General features: G+C 54.2%; 1 protein-coding gene across 2 annotated transcripts in view; it reads right to left on the bottom strand.

Moving 5' to 3' along the window:
- EDAR (ectodysplasin A receptor) overlaps nucleotides 1-15,323 on the bottom strand; it is a 52,177-nt gene that overhangs the window by 19,629 nt on the left and 17,225 nt on the right. The window lies entirely within an intron of this gene.

The following is a 15,323-nucleotide window of genomic DNA, read 5'->3' as shown; positions in this document are numbered from 1 at the left end:
GTCTACAGTGCAGGGTCCCCACGGCCCCCGGAGAAAAGCGGCCACAAGTTGCTGTAGGGGAAAGCTGGGGGTGAGGGGAGGGTGGGGCAGCCGGACCTTCTCTCTAAACCCGCAGGACTATGCTCAGGAAGGTGTTTGGGAGAAGCACCCGGTGGGATGCTGGTCCCCGCGGGAGGGGTTTGAATCCACCAGCCTCTCAGCCTGGGGCCTCCCCTTGCTAATGGGCTCCACAAGGTGCAGGTGGGGCCGTGAGAGTTGGTGCTTGTTTGTTGTTCTGACGATCCCAGGCCCTCAGCCCAGCGGGTCCCGCTTTGTCTATAAAGTTCCTGACACACACAGCAGGTCTGTAGGGACAGCCACTGGCTTTTCAACAATGACTTTTTGCTGGGGGGGATGCAGGAGTGACCCCAGGTTGAGGGAGGCTGTGGGGAGCTATCCCTTCCAGGAAGTAGGGGTGTACACCTGAACTCTGACCAGCAGGGAAGGCTGCAAGGTTTGGGGAGGATCCCCCACCACGGCCTGGGATGCCAGGGCAAGAGGCGGCATGGAGACAGGGCCCTGGGGCCCAAGATCTTTCCGGATGGCACCCCTGTTGGCCTGTCTCTCACCCCAGTAGCGTCAGGTGGCTTTGGGGAGGGGCTAGTTTTCCGGAATCTCTTGACACAAATCCTGCCTTCTTCACTCCCCCGCACACACAGTCCTGCATTCAGAACTGTGTTTACGGTTGAAAACCCCGAGTGGACGGGGCCAGATGAAAGCGCCAGCCACCCGGCGGTGAACTCCTGGGTGTTTTCCTTCTAGCTAGGAGCAAGCTGGGGCAGGCGGGGAGTGGGGAGGCGGGCCTGCGCCTGCCAAGGTGGGCAGGGAAGGTGTACACAAAGGCCGGAACTTAGGATCAGCCCGGGGCAGCCCCGGGGTCAGGAGAGTGGATTTCCTAAATTAACAGACCTGGAACCCTGCCAAGGACCAAGCTGGGTTTCTGCCTCAGTTGATTTCTAATTATAGCTGCGCCTGGGAGGGCTTCCCTATAAACCCAGAGGGCCGGTGTAGCTCAGGGCTGTCCAGACTCCTGGAAGAGCAATGCGTGGACGAGAAACAAAATCGAGCCTGTGGTTTCGCTGCATTTCTGTCATCCACAGTGACTCCCCAGGAAGGAGGCATGTGCGGGGCCAGGATTGCAGCCATGTGGCCTGAGTATCCCCGGGTGCTCTGGAGGGGTTGTGGGTACTCTGGTGACCGGCCTGAGCCCTGGCCTCTCCTCCTGGGTTTGGGAGGGCTTTCTCAGGAGCAGCACCTTCTTCCCAGGTCCAGGATCTGCTGAGGCAGGAGGCTTGCACTCCAGTTGTGGATGTGGAGGTCAACCAGGACCAAGGCTTGAGCCACACTTGGGCCCTGTGGGTGAAGCTGGGCCTCCTGGGAGCCTCCTGGGCCTCACGTGGAGGTCAAGGATGTGGGGGGCTGCTTGGGCGAGGGGGCGCTGGGTGTGAAGCAGTCGAGCTCTCCTCTTCAGAGCAGTGCTGGGCTCCAAGGGCTCAGCAGACCAGGAGCAGGGCCTGGAGTGAAGGTGTTCCTGGAGGCCAGAGATGGCACACTTCCTCTCACCCTGGTCCAGGGACTGAGTCGGGGTCGGGGGGTGGCCGCTCAGGAAGTGTCCTGGCTCTTCAGCCACCAGGGCTGGCTGCTGCTTGGGCTGTGAATCCTGTTGGCAGGACCCGCCTCCAGGGGCATCCCAGGGGTCCCGTCCCGCCTGGTGGAGGGCTTTCCGGAAACTCCAAGAGGTTTCTGGTTCACTGATGCTGCCAGGTGGGCAGTGCCAAGATGTGAGCATCACAGGCACCTGCCAGCCTCAGGGGTTGGACAACTGGGGACATGAGTGAGATCGTAGGACCCACTTTCCTGTGACCCCCACGGCGAGACTGGGAGGAACTGGTGGTCAGAGAGAGGCCGAAGCTGGAGACTCTTGAGAGGGACCCCAGAGAGATGGAGGGTGAGGGGCTGAATGGGATGCAGGCAGGAGGGGACCACTGAGGGCATTCACACCGCATCTTGGTGAGGCCTGAGGACTCTGACAGGTAAGCAGCCTCCAGTAGGTGCCAGGTGGCAGGTGGTGTCCACATTGTCTTGTGACGTAGGAACCACATTTGTGGAAACACCTGTGTGTAATCGTCTTGAGGTCCAAGGCCTCCCTGTCTCTGCTGGAGGCTGTTCCCTCAGGGGCCTCCTGACTGCACCTCCAGACTTGCCTCTCAGGACAGACACAGGGCCCCAGCTTCTGCTTCTCATTCAGCCTGTGGGCCATGGATGCATCAGGTGGCCATTGGGTGCTCATCACAGGATGTGGGTGCAACACCAGCCATCATCTCTTCCGAGGCTAACAGAGGTCAGGGCTGATGGGCTCTCACATGCAAGCAGGAGTTTCAGGGGCAGGTAGGGGTTGATTGGACAACACAGGAGGCAGCGGGGGAGGCCCACTAAGTGGACAGGGGCTGGAGAAACCCACATGGAGGACCAAGAGGCCACAGAAGGTCCAGCCCATCAGGCCTCCCCAGGGGAAGTTGACAAAGAAGCTGGTTATTTGAGCTGAAAGATTAAAATAAGTGCCCTAGCTTCATTTGTCCATTTTCATTGAAATAATACTCAGAAAATAGATATTCTTGCACACATGGAATAAATGTAATGCCTGAAGTGTGGGTTAACTTTTGGCCCCTTGTGGCTTTGGTACCAAAGGACCCTTGCTAACACAGACAAGCATATCACACAGTCTCAATTCCTGCTGGGCATTAGCTCTTCAGAACCCAGGGAGTCAGGAAGAGCAACGAAACCGTATTCTAGACATTTCTGTTCACAGAATGTCTCTCTTTCTATGTTGCTCAGCTTTTCCTGTTTGCTTTTATTTTCCTACGTATAGACCAGAGACCACGGTAATTGTCCCCGAGGTGCTGTGCACAGCCATAGCCTCAGAAGGTCCCTAAATTCACACCAGCATTGCCATTATGATTGTCACCCCTGGTTTGGGCTTATTAGAAGCTCCTTGGTCATTCAGCAGGAGCCTGTGTTGTGTGTGCAGTGATGGAAGTGGGGCTGGACCCGGAGCAGGAAGTTCATGAGTTGAATGTGGCCAGAATTTATCCAGCCAGAAAGTTCAGCAGGAGGGCAGTTATGCTGTGCAAACCTCCTACTGTAAGACCTGTGCTTACAGAGTTCTATTCATTTGTTTCACTTAATGCCTCACAGCTGAAAGGATCTTATAACAACTGATAAGCCTGGTGAAGCTTTTAAAAAAGTCTCTACTTTATTGCCTTATCACAATCAAGGGAAAGCATTTCCAGGGTAAAATCAGGAAGGTTGCTTTAACTAAAATACATTGCTTTAGACTACAAAAGGCAAGTTTTTCTAGGATGCTTGTGTGTGCGTGTGTGCTAAGTCGCATCAGTCATGTCCGATTCTTTGTGATCCCATGGACTGTAGTCAACTAGGTTTCTCCATCCATGGGATTCTTCAGACAAGAGTACTGGAGTCAGTTGCCATTTCCTTCCTCAAGGGTGTTCATATAAACACGAAATTTTGTTGAAACATAATAGCAACTGCTCTCTAGCATTAAATATGCAGGTCGTCTATCCACATTCATCTGTCCATCCATCCATCCACCCATGCAGTGCTTATTGAACATCTCCTCTAGACTAGGCTGAACCACAAATTGACACGATGCCTGACAGGTGTACATGTGTGCTCGGTCGCTCAGTCATGCCCAACTCTTTGCAGCCCCAAGGGCTGTAGCCCCCCAGGCTCCTCTGTCCATCGGATTCTCCAGGCAAGAATATTGGAGTGGGTTGCCATTTCCTCCTCCAGGAGATCTTCCTGACTCAAGGACTGAACCCACATCTCTTGTGTCTCCTGCATTTGGCAGATGGGTTCTTTACCTGGGAAGACCCTCCCTGCCAGATGATGCCCCACAATTTGGTTGACCGTGAGATAAACACTGAGATAGGGAATAAGCAACAAACAAAACAACAGCAAACTGTGGGAAATTCTTCAAGAGATGGGAGTACCAGACCACCTGACCTGCCTCCTGAGAAACCTGTATGCAGGTCAGGAAGCAACAGTTAGAACTGGATATGGAACAACAGTCTGGTTCCAAACTGGGAAAGGAGTATGTCAAAGCTGTATATTGTCACCCTGCTTATTTAACTTATATGCAGAGTACATCACAGGAAATGCCAGACTGGATGAAGCACAAACTGGAATCAAGATTGCCTGGAGAAATACCAACAACCTCAGATATGCAAATGACACCCTTATGTCAGAAAGCAAAGAGGAACTAAAGAGCCTCTTGATGAAGGTGAAAGAGGAGAGAGAAAAAACTGGCTTAAAACTCAACATTGAAAAAACTAAAATCATGGCATCCGGATCCATCACTTCATGGAAACTAAATGGGAAAAAAATGGAAACAGTGGCAGACTTTATTTTCTTGGGCTCCAAAATCACTGTGGACAGTGACTGGAGCCATGAAATTAAAAGACACTTGTTTCTTGGAAGGAAAGCTATGGCAAACCTAGGCAGCATATTCAAAAGCAGAGACATCACTTTGCTGACAAAGGTCCATATAGTCAAAGCTGTGGTTTTTCCAAGTCATGTACAGATGTGAGAGTTGGATCATAAAGAAGGCTAAGCAGCGAGGAACTGATGCTTTCGAACTGTGTGCTGGAGAAGACTTTTAAGAGTCCCTTAGACAGCAAGGAAATCAAACCAGTCAATCCTAAAGGAAATCAACCCTGAATATTCATTGGAAGGACTGAGGCTGAAGCTGAAGCTCCAATACTTCAGCCACCTAATGGGAAGAGCCAACTCATTGGAAAAGACCCTGATGCTGGGAAAGATTGAAGGCAGGAGGAGAAGGGGGTGACAGAAGATGAGATGGTTTGATGGACATGAGTTTGAGCAAGCTCTGGGAGATGGTGAAGGACAGGGAAGCCTGGTGTGCTGCAGTCCATGGGGTCGCAGAGAGTCAGACAGGACTTAGCAACTGAACAACAAAGGGAGTAAGTTGTGGGTGCTGTTGGGTATCGTGTGTGGGGAGATCAGAAAGGCCGCCCTAGACCCAGAGAAGGGAGGACACCCTGCAAAGGCAGAGAGCAAGGAGGAGGGACAGCAGCTCAGGGTCACTATTCTCGCCTCCTGTCTTAGCAGTGGACTGTGAGCCATCTCCTGCACTGTGTTTCAGGAAGTGGAGTAGTGCTCTCGCTCTGTGCCCAGGGACCCCTTTGCAGGTCTCCCTCCTGCTCACTGTCCTCTGTCCTTTGCTCAGCGGTGTTGGGAAGATGACCCTCCCAGCCCACCCTTCCCCCACCCCCAACAAGCCGCCCCATGCCCACCCCTGCCAGTCCAGCTTCTGCTGTGCCTGGACCCCTGGAAGGTGGTCCTTGGCCACAGCAGTTCAGCTCAACAGCACAACCAAGTCAAGGATGCAGTAGACCATTTGTGGACACAGACCCTGGAATCCCAACCACACCAGCCAAATGAGAGACACTAATTTGATGTAAGACATCCGTTAAGTAGAGGAAATTGAAGGAAATAATCCATTGGCACCAGAATCATTAGCTTCTAAATCAGCACCAGCAGGAGGCAGCAAGAAGGAGCTGAGCCACTGCTGTTACTATCCACCCCGAGGGAACCTCAGCTGGCTCCCTCTCCAGGATGTTATCCTGGTAAATTAGGCAGCTCCCACCTGGGTGGCAGAAGCCTCCAGGGTCTCCTGACAGTGGCCTGAAGGGGAGGGGGCGGCGAGGGTAGGGCCCAGACACCCACATGCCCAGCCCGCTGCCCTGGTGCCTCCCTTTGAGACCTGGAGCCCAGACAACGAAGAGGGGTTCCTAGTGCAGGGAGGTGTAGAGGTGTGCACTCGGGCTCTCGACATCCCTGGGCTTCACCAGGTTAAGGGGAGGGAGTCAGGGCCCCCAGTGTGGGCCCCGCATGCACAGGAACAGCGGAGGCAGGGTTAGAAATGATCAGACTCTTGTGTGCGGTCAGAACAGTGGCTGATAGTTCTTGTTCACAGCACTGACTCTTAAGTTCTTATTGTTGAGACTGCACTTTAAAAAGCGAGCAGCTTTATTAGGTGCAATTAACTCACAGCAAATCCCACTCGTTTCCAGCGTGCAGGTGGCGAGTTGGATGGTCTGCCCCACATAGCCTCTACCCGAGCACATAGAACATCCACCTGTGGGAGGCCTTCCCGCACCCCTTCCTTACCCTGCCCCTTCATCACCATGCCCCTTCATCACAGCACCCATTCATCATCTAGCCCCTTCCTCACTGTGTCCATGGCCTGTTGGTCACTGCAGATATGCAATTGTGGGTTCTGGCTCCCCGAGCAACCCTGCAGCCGTCCCCACACTGGCTGTGAGCCTGGAGAAGGGAAGGCTGGCAGGAGGGAAATGTCAGGGAAGCCCAAGGACACCTCCCTGGACAGACGGTGAGTGCAGAGAGCCCTGCTCTAGCATAAGCCCCTCCTCCACAGAGCCCTGAGCCGTCTGGGGCCCTCACCCAGCAGGGGGATGAACGCGTGTCCGGCAGGGAAGCAAGCCAGCAGGGAAGCCAGGCGGGGTGGGCAGCCTGGTCCTAGTGGGCAAGGGCACTGTGGGAATGTCTCTCTTTTTGGAGATTGGAGGTTCTGGTGATGGGAAGCCGCAGCGCCATAAGCCAGCAACTGGCGGAAACCACAAGGGCAAAGAGAAACCTCTGTGGGTTTCCTTGGGCACCTGTGTTTGGGGACTGGAGCCTTTGCGCAGGGTGAGTGGAGGGCCAAGTGGCCTGGACTCAGCCTCACTCGTGCACTCGCTTCATTTCATCTCCCAGAGTCGGAATTTGGCACTTAAGGGACCCCACTTGACTCACTGAGCCAGTGGAGGCTCAGAGAGGGTGAGCAGCTTGAGGTCACACAGACAGAGGTGGCAGAGCCGCGGCCCACCAAACCAGGTCTGTTTCTCTTTCTGCCAAGGGTCCTGGGGGCACAGAGAGAGGGTAGGGTGGCTGGAGCAGGGTAGGTCCGAGGGCCAAGTCAGTTCAATGTAGACTTGGTTTCATCTAACTTCGAGTCCCATGAGAGCCAGACAGCTGTCCCTGGGGCCGGATGAGGCTTAGGAGTTGGGGTGATGGAATTGGCATCCCCTGGCCTCCCTTGGTGGGTCTTTGCCATGACCCTCCCCACCCCCAGCCCTTTGAAGATTCGGGAGTGTTTGGTCCCAGTGTATCCTAGTCCCTCTTGTTCGGATGAGGCGCCAGCTCTCCTGATGCCTGACACCTGGGATTCCCAAGATCCCTGAGGATGAAGGGGTGAGAAGACCCCCAGCAGGTGAGTGGTGTTTGCTTGTTTGCTGTGAACATCCTTGTCTCAGTCCAGCTGCTGTGAACACTTGGGTGCAGCTGGACTGGGGGCAGAGGTGGATGGTGCCAGGGCGGGTGGGGGCAGTGCTGGAGGGGAGGTGCCCCCACATCCAGTCTAGCTGCCCCCACATCGAGTCCCAGCATGAAGCCAGGAGCTTGTAAACTTGTTTCCTTCCTGTCAGACTCAGGGGCTTGTTCTGCCAGTTTGAGAGCAGTCATTTTTCATACTCTTCCCATTGTTCAGGGATGGGCGCTGGAGAAGGTGACCCAGGAAAGGTTCTCCTGGGTCAGCCAGGAGTCCCCTGAGGCTGTGGGGATGGAGGGAGGTCACAGCCCCATGGGCCAAGCCAGATCCCCCTGTCCCTGTCTGGCTCATCCCTGTGGGGTTAAGCTACACGTCATGTGAAACAGAGTCGCTTGCAATCTCCCCATGTGCATGCGTGTCCCAGCCTGTCCTTGCTCCGAGGCGAGGAGCTGGGTCAGTGTCCTAGTCTTGACGGTCCTTTTAGAGACTCTGGAGGTGGTGGCATCATCGACTGAGACAGGCAGCCGCTCGTGGGGATATGAGGAGTCGCCCCAGGCCTGGGTGGACTGCCGCCGCGCGCCCTGATTCTGAGCAGAACAGCCTTGGCTTCCTTGGCTGATGCTGCAGGAGCCCGAGTCCTGCTGGGGTGTCTGTCCGGTCTGTCCATCTGTCTGGTGCTGCTGTCTTATCGCCACCCAGCACCTCCTTCCTCCGAGGCCACAGTCATGGTCCCAGCTCATCCAGGCTGAGTGGGACCGGCGGGCACTCTGTCCCCTGCAGGCAGCTGTACTCAGAGCAGCCCGGCCGAGACCTGTGGCCTGGCGCGAACGTCTTCCCCTCAGGTCTGAGCTGGGGGCACGGGGGTCCCCACCTGCCTCTCCTCAGGGCCTTGCACGGGATGGATGTACGTGGGAGGGTTTTAAACTTGGAACCCGTATGGACTGAGGTTACCTGGTGACACACGGGCAGTTACTATCCAGCCACAGCTAGCAAACCTGCCTCTGCTCTGAAGAAATGTGTTTGCTTTGATAAAACTTAAAGCAGTCTGTGACCACGAGAATCTCGGTTACAGGGCCCACACTACTGCCTCTTTATCGGCTTGTTTGGCTACACCACATGGCATGGGTGATCCTAGTTCCCCCGAGCAGGAATGGAATCCATTCCCCTCTGGTGGAGCTCAGAGTCTTACCCACAGGACCACCAGGGAAGCCCACACACTTCTGTCTCTACCCTAATGTGGCTGTTACTTCCTCTGTGGGTGAGGTGGGGGTTCCTTCAAAGCAAACTGTCCCTGTGCGGGAAGGATTTGGGTCCCAGGTGTGGCTCCATCATTTACAAGCTGTGGGACTCTGGGCAGATAATTTAATCATTTCTGCACTGTGGTTGGCTCATTAGTAAAACTACGATATGAATAGGACGTACTCAGAATGCAAGGATTAAAGTGCTTACAACAGTGCTTGGTGCACAATAAATGCTAATGAATGCAGGCTATTTTCAATTTGGGGAATTGTTTCCAATTATGAAAAAATTAGAAATAAAAGAAACATACAAAGAGGAAATAAAAATCATAAATCACTCATTTTGATGCATTCTCTTTGTGCTTTACTTGTACAGACATAGATATCTTTGAATTGAAGTTAGGATAGCAGCGTTTACATGCTGCTCATGGTTTATCTTCTTCCTTCTCTGTGGCCTTAATTAGTCTCAGATCACATTCTTTTTAATGGATCTGAACTATTTCACAGTACACTGTGCCATAATTAAATCAGCCAGTGCCCTAGTATCTGACCTTCAGGTCAGCTCCCCGTTGTCACTATTATAAGTACTGTGCAGTGATCATTGTTATGCCTGTTTGATGATGTCTTTGTAAACTCCAGAAAGTGAAGTTATGAGGGATGAAGGGCGGGAGAAGGTGTGTGAGGAACACCTGCACTGGCACTGCTCCTTTACACCCGGACGTGACTTTTGGTTTAGTTTCAGGTGAGAACGAAGCCTGGTTGTGAATACTGGGTGTTCCCGCTGCACTGAGATCACCCTGTCCTCAGCCAGTCCTCTGCCTACCGCCTGCCGGCCGTGCACCCAACGTTCAGATCTGAGGGCTCGGAACCCTGCCAGCCCTCCTGGGCAGCTGAGACACAGCCTGGGGCCGGTGGGGGCTGCATGCTCATACTGCCTCGTAGACCCATGAGGAGGGCACCTGCCTGACTCCTTCCTGTCGTGTATCACCAGAATTTGCTGAAAATCTTTGGTTTATGGGGTTTCCCAGGTGGTGCTAGTGGTGAAGAATCCACCTGCCAATGCAGGAGGCATAAGAGACTTGGTTCGATCCCTGGGTCGGGAAGATCCCCTGGAGGGCAGGGCAATCCACTCCAGTATTCTTGCCTGGAGAATCCCATGGACAGAGGAGGCTGGCAGGTTACTGTCCATGGTGTCACAGAGTTGGACACGACTGAAGCGGCTGATGCATTTTGTTTACGATTTTTCTTGGGTTTTCCTTCTTGTCTGGACTTCTGCAGTTGGGACATGAAGAAATGGGTCAGCTCTGAACCATTTCAGAGTGACTCAGCCCAGGTCCCCACAGCCCACAGGCCCTCGTTCCTCCAGCTGTGCTGAGAGCCTGGCCTGTGGCAGGGTGCTGCTGTTGGGCTCCCAGCGGCTGCTGACCGCAGCTCCATGAGCCGGGTGGAAGCCATGTTCTTTGTTTATGGGCAGAGGGATCCCTTTTAAGCTGTCTTCTGGGAGCCAGAGGTCTGAGTCCCCAGGCTGGCATGTCGGGGTCACGGCAGGGCCTTGGTGATACCTGGAGGTCATCTCATCTCCTAACAACAGGGCTATCCAACCAGGGCTCTAAATAGAGCCCCCCGTCCTGCCCCCACCATGGGCTCCATGACTCCACCAGGCCCCGAGGCCACTGCCTTCCGACTGAAGTTCCCCGACTCCAAGCCTTGGGGCCACAGCCCCACACACCTGGACGACTTGAGGTGAGTGAGGAGACACGCACCTGCCTCCAAGTGCATTTAAAGCCTAATTGTAGGGGCATTAAAAACCGTTTGACGCCCAGCCATGTCCCTCAGCAGACCCGCCAGGGAGGCTGGGGAGGAGGGACCTACGCTTTCTGACGCGGGATGCTGGTTTTCCGCTTTCCTCTCTTGGGTGCAGCTGTGACTTGGCCGCATCTGCATTGAGCTCAATATTATGTCTTTGTAACATTTTTGATCTTCATTAATTATAGCTCAGGAAAGCTGACAAAGGCAACCTGTCTCTTTAATGTAAACAAGATTAATTGCACGGTTCCTGCAGAAAGTGAACTACCAGCAGTTTAACAAAAAATATTTGTCTTTAGAGCAGCCTTTGGATAAAAAAAAAGAGAAAAAAGATGAGAACTGTTGCAGGAAGTGCCGAAGCTGCCAAGTGAGCGTGCCCGCAAGCCTCACCCTCATTATGAGCCTAAAGCGCACACGCCCGCACTTTCATCCTCCTCCAGGCCCCGGACGAGGCCCTGCACACGGCCGTGGCTCTGCAGCCTGGAATGCGGCCTGGTTGTTTGAAGACGGGGTTTACACCCGACACCTTTCCTCAAGCACCTCGTCCAGACTCGCCTGCTCTCGCATCAGCCGCAGACCGACAGCCTGGGTGCTTCATCTTATAACGACCACATAATCCAAGATAAACACACACGGGATCGCTATCACTTTCATTAATAACCGTGAAATGTTCCTTCCTTCAGCAGGTATAAAACCCAAACCGGCAAATGCGCTCCGTGGGCTGAGGCTGAGGTTCATGGGGGCGGGGGTGCGCCCAGGGCAGGGGGCATGGGGGCAGCCAAAGGACACCTCTCGGCCTCTCTGTGGCTCCAGGACCCTGGCTGGGAGGTAGAGGGCTGAACCGGGCACATCCCTCTCATCTCATCACCCTCTAGCCAAGAGGCTCCTGGAGCCCACATCTGGGGCCCTCAGCTGCCTTCTGCTGGAAGCCCTGGGATAGAGCCCTGGATGAAGGTTGTGGACCCAGATGCTGCGAGCCTCAGGCCCATCAGAAAGACCAGTGAGGTGGGGGTGGGAGTGCAGACTCATGGCTGAGAGAAGGCGGAGGGCTGAGGGCAAGACGACGCTGATGAACTCCCCACCCCATCCCAGGGAGTGCCTCTGGCTGGACAGCGGACACCAAGCTCAGAAAGTTGGAGAGGCAGCAGAGGCTGCGCCCAGCCATGGAGTCCTGGCTGAGAACGTGCTGGACTCAGGCCTAATGGAGTGTGTGTTGGAGTGGGGGTATGGGGGGTATGCAGCCAGGCCAGCAAGGGCATCTGGAGGCCGTGTCTGGGCAGACAGGCCCTGGTCGGGCCCTGGTTACTGCGGTCCTGGCCCCCACGCAGCCAGCGGGTGAAGCAGCAGGCGCCCTGGGGCTGGGATTGGGGTTGGCTCATGCTTTCCCAGGGAGGAGGGGCTGAGGGGGAAGCGGGACATTCCAAGTTTAGACGCCAGTCTGGAAAGGGGACACCAGACTGCCCATGGGCAGAGGTGAGGAGAGTCCAGGGAGGTGGCCCGGGTGAGAGTAGCTGGATGAGTGGTCACCGTGTGGCCATGGGGGGGCCTCCAGATTGTCACAACCAGAGTGTTGCATTGCTCAGTTTTCTGCTTTTCTGGGATAAAATGACTCAAGCTATGAGATTTCCAGGGACCCTGGTTCCAAGGAAGTCACTCGGTCGAGGGCCCTCTGGGAACTTGGACCTGGAAGTGCAGGAGTATCCAGGTGAGGCTGTCCCCACTGTGTTCTGTGTGGTCATGAAAGCCTGGCACAGAGGGCAAGGGAAATGGGGACCACTCGGGCAGAGAGGGGACATCCAGTGGCTGAGACTCAGGCTTTCCTACAGGGCTCACCCCAGGGTACAGGCCCTTAAAGCACCTGCTCACAACGTCTCCGTGAGATCAGAGACGGAGCCATGGCCAACAGAGCTCCTCTGCTCCACGTGGGGCCCACATGCTCTATCTCGTTCCCAGGAAGGATGCTAGTCTGACCCGTGAACTGATTCCACACAGCATTCACGGAGGGACAGGCAGCCAAGGATGCTCTGCCCCAGGGAGCAGATGGGGGTTTCACTGGTGTGTGTGTGTTGGGGTGGGGGCAGGTCTCCTAATCCCTCAGAACTGAGCATGGGCCCACTGCTTCCATGAGAGGTCCTTGTGCTGGGGCCGGGCCGGGGGAGGGGCCCTGTGTCAAGGGCGTTGGGTCAGATCTAACATTCCAAGCTGATGTTTGGAAGAAGGACCACAGCTGTGTCCCGGGTTGGGGTTGGGGAGAAGGCAGGAGGAGGGGAGCAGCCTCGAGGTGGGCCTTCCTCCTCCCACCCTCCTCAAGTCCAGCATGTTGTAAAACCCTGGAGAGGTTTTCCTCCCTGCGCCGACTCTCCCCACAGAGCACAGAAGGGAAACCCACAGAGATAATAGGTGGAAAGGTGAATTTGCCAGGGGACACATGGGTCACGTCCGGACCACCCCCTGCCTCTGCGCGGGGCCTTGGTGCAGCTGCCAGCACTCTGCCCACCCCGAGGGAGCTGTACTCCCATCACATTTCACCTCTTAACCCAAGTTCTTGTGAAAATCTCATGAAACAGGTGCTGTTCTGCTGTGTGCACCTTATGGATAAACCAGAGGTAAAGGAGGTCAGGTCACCATCTACATTCGCACAACCAGTAAGTGATGAAGGAGCTTAAATCAGAGCTCCCACCCAAGGCCCACACCCTCCCTGCGGCCACCACCCCGCCTCCCCACCTGGCATGACATCACCGCACACATGTCCAGGCTAACGTGCTACCAAGTCATCCAAGAGATGGGGCAGACACTGACTGCAAATCTGTTCCAAGACCCTCTGTCTTTACAGTCATGATGAAGACACCCCAACATAGTTCCAGGGCAAGGAAGGTTCCACCCGGGATGCCGAGCAGAGTGGACACCTTGTCCTTCCTCCTGCAGTGGTTTCTGCAGCAGCAACCCATCAAGCAGAACCAAGTGCTGCAGCTGCATTGGCCGGTCCCTCACAGGCCCACGTCCAGCCCAGAAGATCCCCAGGCCCTCAGAGCTCTAACTTAGGCCCCCAGGACTCACACACAGAGATGCTGCCGAGTTTGGGAAACTGCCCCAGGTGGCTTTAAGTTGTGTCTTTATTTGAAATTTGGGCAAATGGGAAGTGCTCAATTCAGCAGAGAGACCTTCAGGATCTCCAGGTTCATTCAAGGGGATGTTTGTAGGTGCTATGAGAAATATTCAGTGTGCTTTTAAAGGCCACTCACAATCTGCTCCTAAGCTGCCCAGGGTAGACATGCTTAACTTTTTAAAGATTTTCATTATAGGAATTACAAGGGACATTTAAAAAGCTAAGTGTTTTGATATACGTATACCCATGGCTGACTCATATTGATGTACGGCAGAAAGACAACATTGTAAAACACTTATCCTCCAATTAAAAATAAATAAAAATCTTCATGGTTTTGTTTTGAGATAATTGTAGATTCACCCACAGTTGTGAGAAATAACGGACAGACCCACACGCCCTCAGCCCAGCGGTCTCACTGGGCAAGTTTGTAGTCAAGTATCTCCCAGGATCGGGGTACAGAGCAGCTATGAGAGAACTTTTCTATAGATTCTTCATAACACTCTGTGGATGGTGAGAATGAGTTGCCATTTCAGCAGGAGAATGAACCTGGGCTCTTGGGATGTTGTGACCAGTGCAGGGCGATTCCCAGGCCAGGGTATCATGGGGGTGCCTGTTCCCAACCAGCCATCTGCAAACAGGGGGCCCTTCATTCAATTCTGCCTAAAAAGACATGGGCAAAAGGCAGATGGAAGGATGCCTACACCAGCTGGGCACAGCAGAGTCCAGCCCCACTCCAGCCCTGGCTGGTCCTGCACTTGCCTCCCCACTGCTTTCACGGCCACGGGCTGAGGTGGCTGAGCCTGGCCTTGTCCAGGAGAACAGCCACTCTCCACACAGCCACTGAGCACTTGAGCATGGCTGGTGCGATCGGGAAACTGAGCCTTTGATGTTGTTATTCAGTCGCCAAGTTGTATCCAACTATTTGGAACCCCATGGACTGCAGCACGCCAGGCTTCCCTGTCCCTCACCATCTCCTAGAGCCTTGGATGTTAATTAGCATTAGTCACTGTAAATGAACAGACCACTTTGGCTAGTGGCAACCCCACCAAGTGGATGGAAGCAGTCTCTCTGCCTCCCAGATGTTTTGATTAAGCATCTGGGCTTGTCCAGGTGGCCATCTACCTCCCCATCGGATGGGCCAGGAGCTTCAGTCCCCAGGAAGCCAAGGCTCCAAGTGGGCCACGACTTTTCTGTGGGCCCATCGGTGATGCTGTGCCCCAGCAGGACGCATGCCCGGGTCACATGACCAACTCACCACCGATTCACTCATCCTTCCCCTAAACGGAGTGTGAAACCCAAAGTATGGGAAATGGAAGTTCATATTCCAAACAGCAAGGCAGACACTTTTGGGGGGAAAAAAATCCCATGGTAACCAGAGACTGAAATGAGGACAATTTTTTGACAAGTAAGAGACTCCTATTTAAAGAACCAAGTTTCTAGGAACAAAAGGAACAGCAAATAGCAAACGAAGTCTGGGAAGAAAAAAGCGACGAAACAAATCCAGACGAGAGCTCAGAAAACTCTGGACTTGATGCCGTTTGTCAGGTGAACCCACTGCTATGGGGGTGGGGGATGTCCCTGCCTGGGGTGGGGGCTTCTCTGGGGAGACCCAGTCCTCCATCAAAGCCCCAAACCGCAGGCAACTCCATGTATCAGGGAGCATCACAAAAACACAGTTAGCAGCATGTTTAGACTAAGCGATAACTCATTCATTCTAATTAAATCCTACAAAGTTCAGCTTAGTATTTAAAATGTATTTTTTCCC

Source organism: Bos indicus x Bos taurus, chromosome 11 (genome assembly GCF_003369695.1).
Source record: "Bos indicus x Bos taurus breed Angus x Brahman F1 hybrid chromosome 11, Bos_hybrid_MaternalHap_v2.0, whole genome shotgun sequence".
In the NCBI taxonomy this organism is placed as follows: domain Eukaryota; kingdom Metazoa; phylum Chordata; class Mammalia; order Artiodactyla; family Bovidae; genus Bos; species Bos indicus x Bos taurus.
The sequence above is the reverse complement of the archived record's forward strand: the minus strand, read 5'-3'. Positions and strand labels throughout refer to the sequence as shown.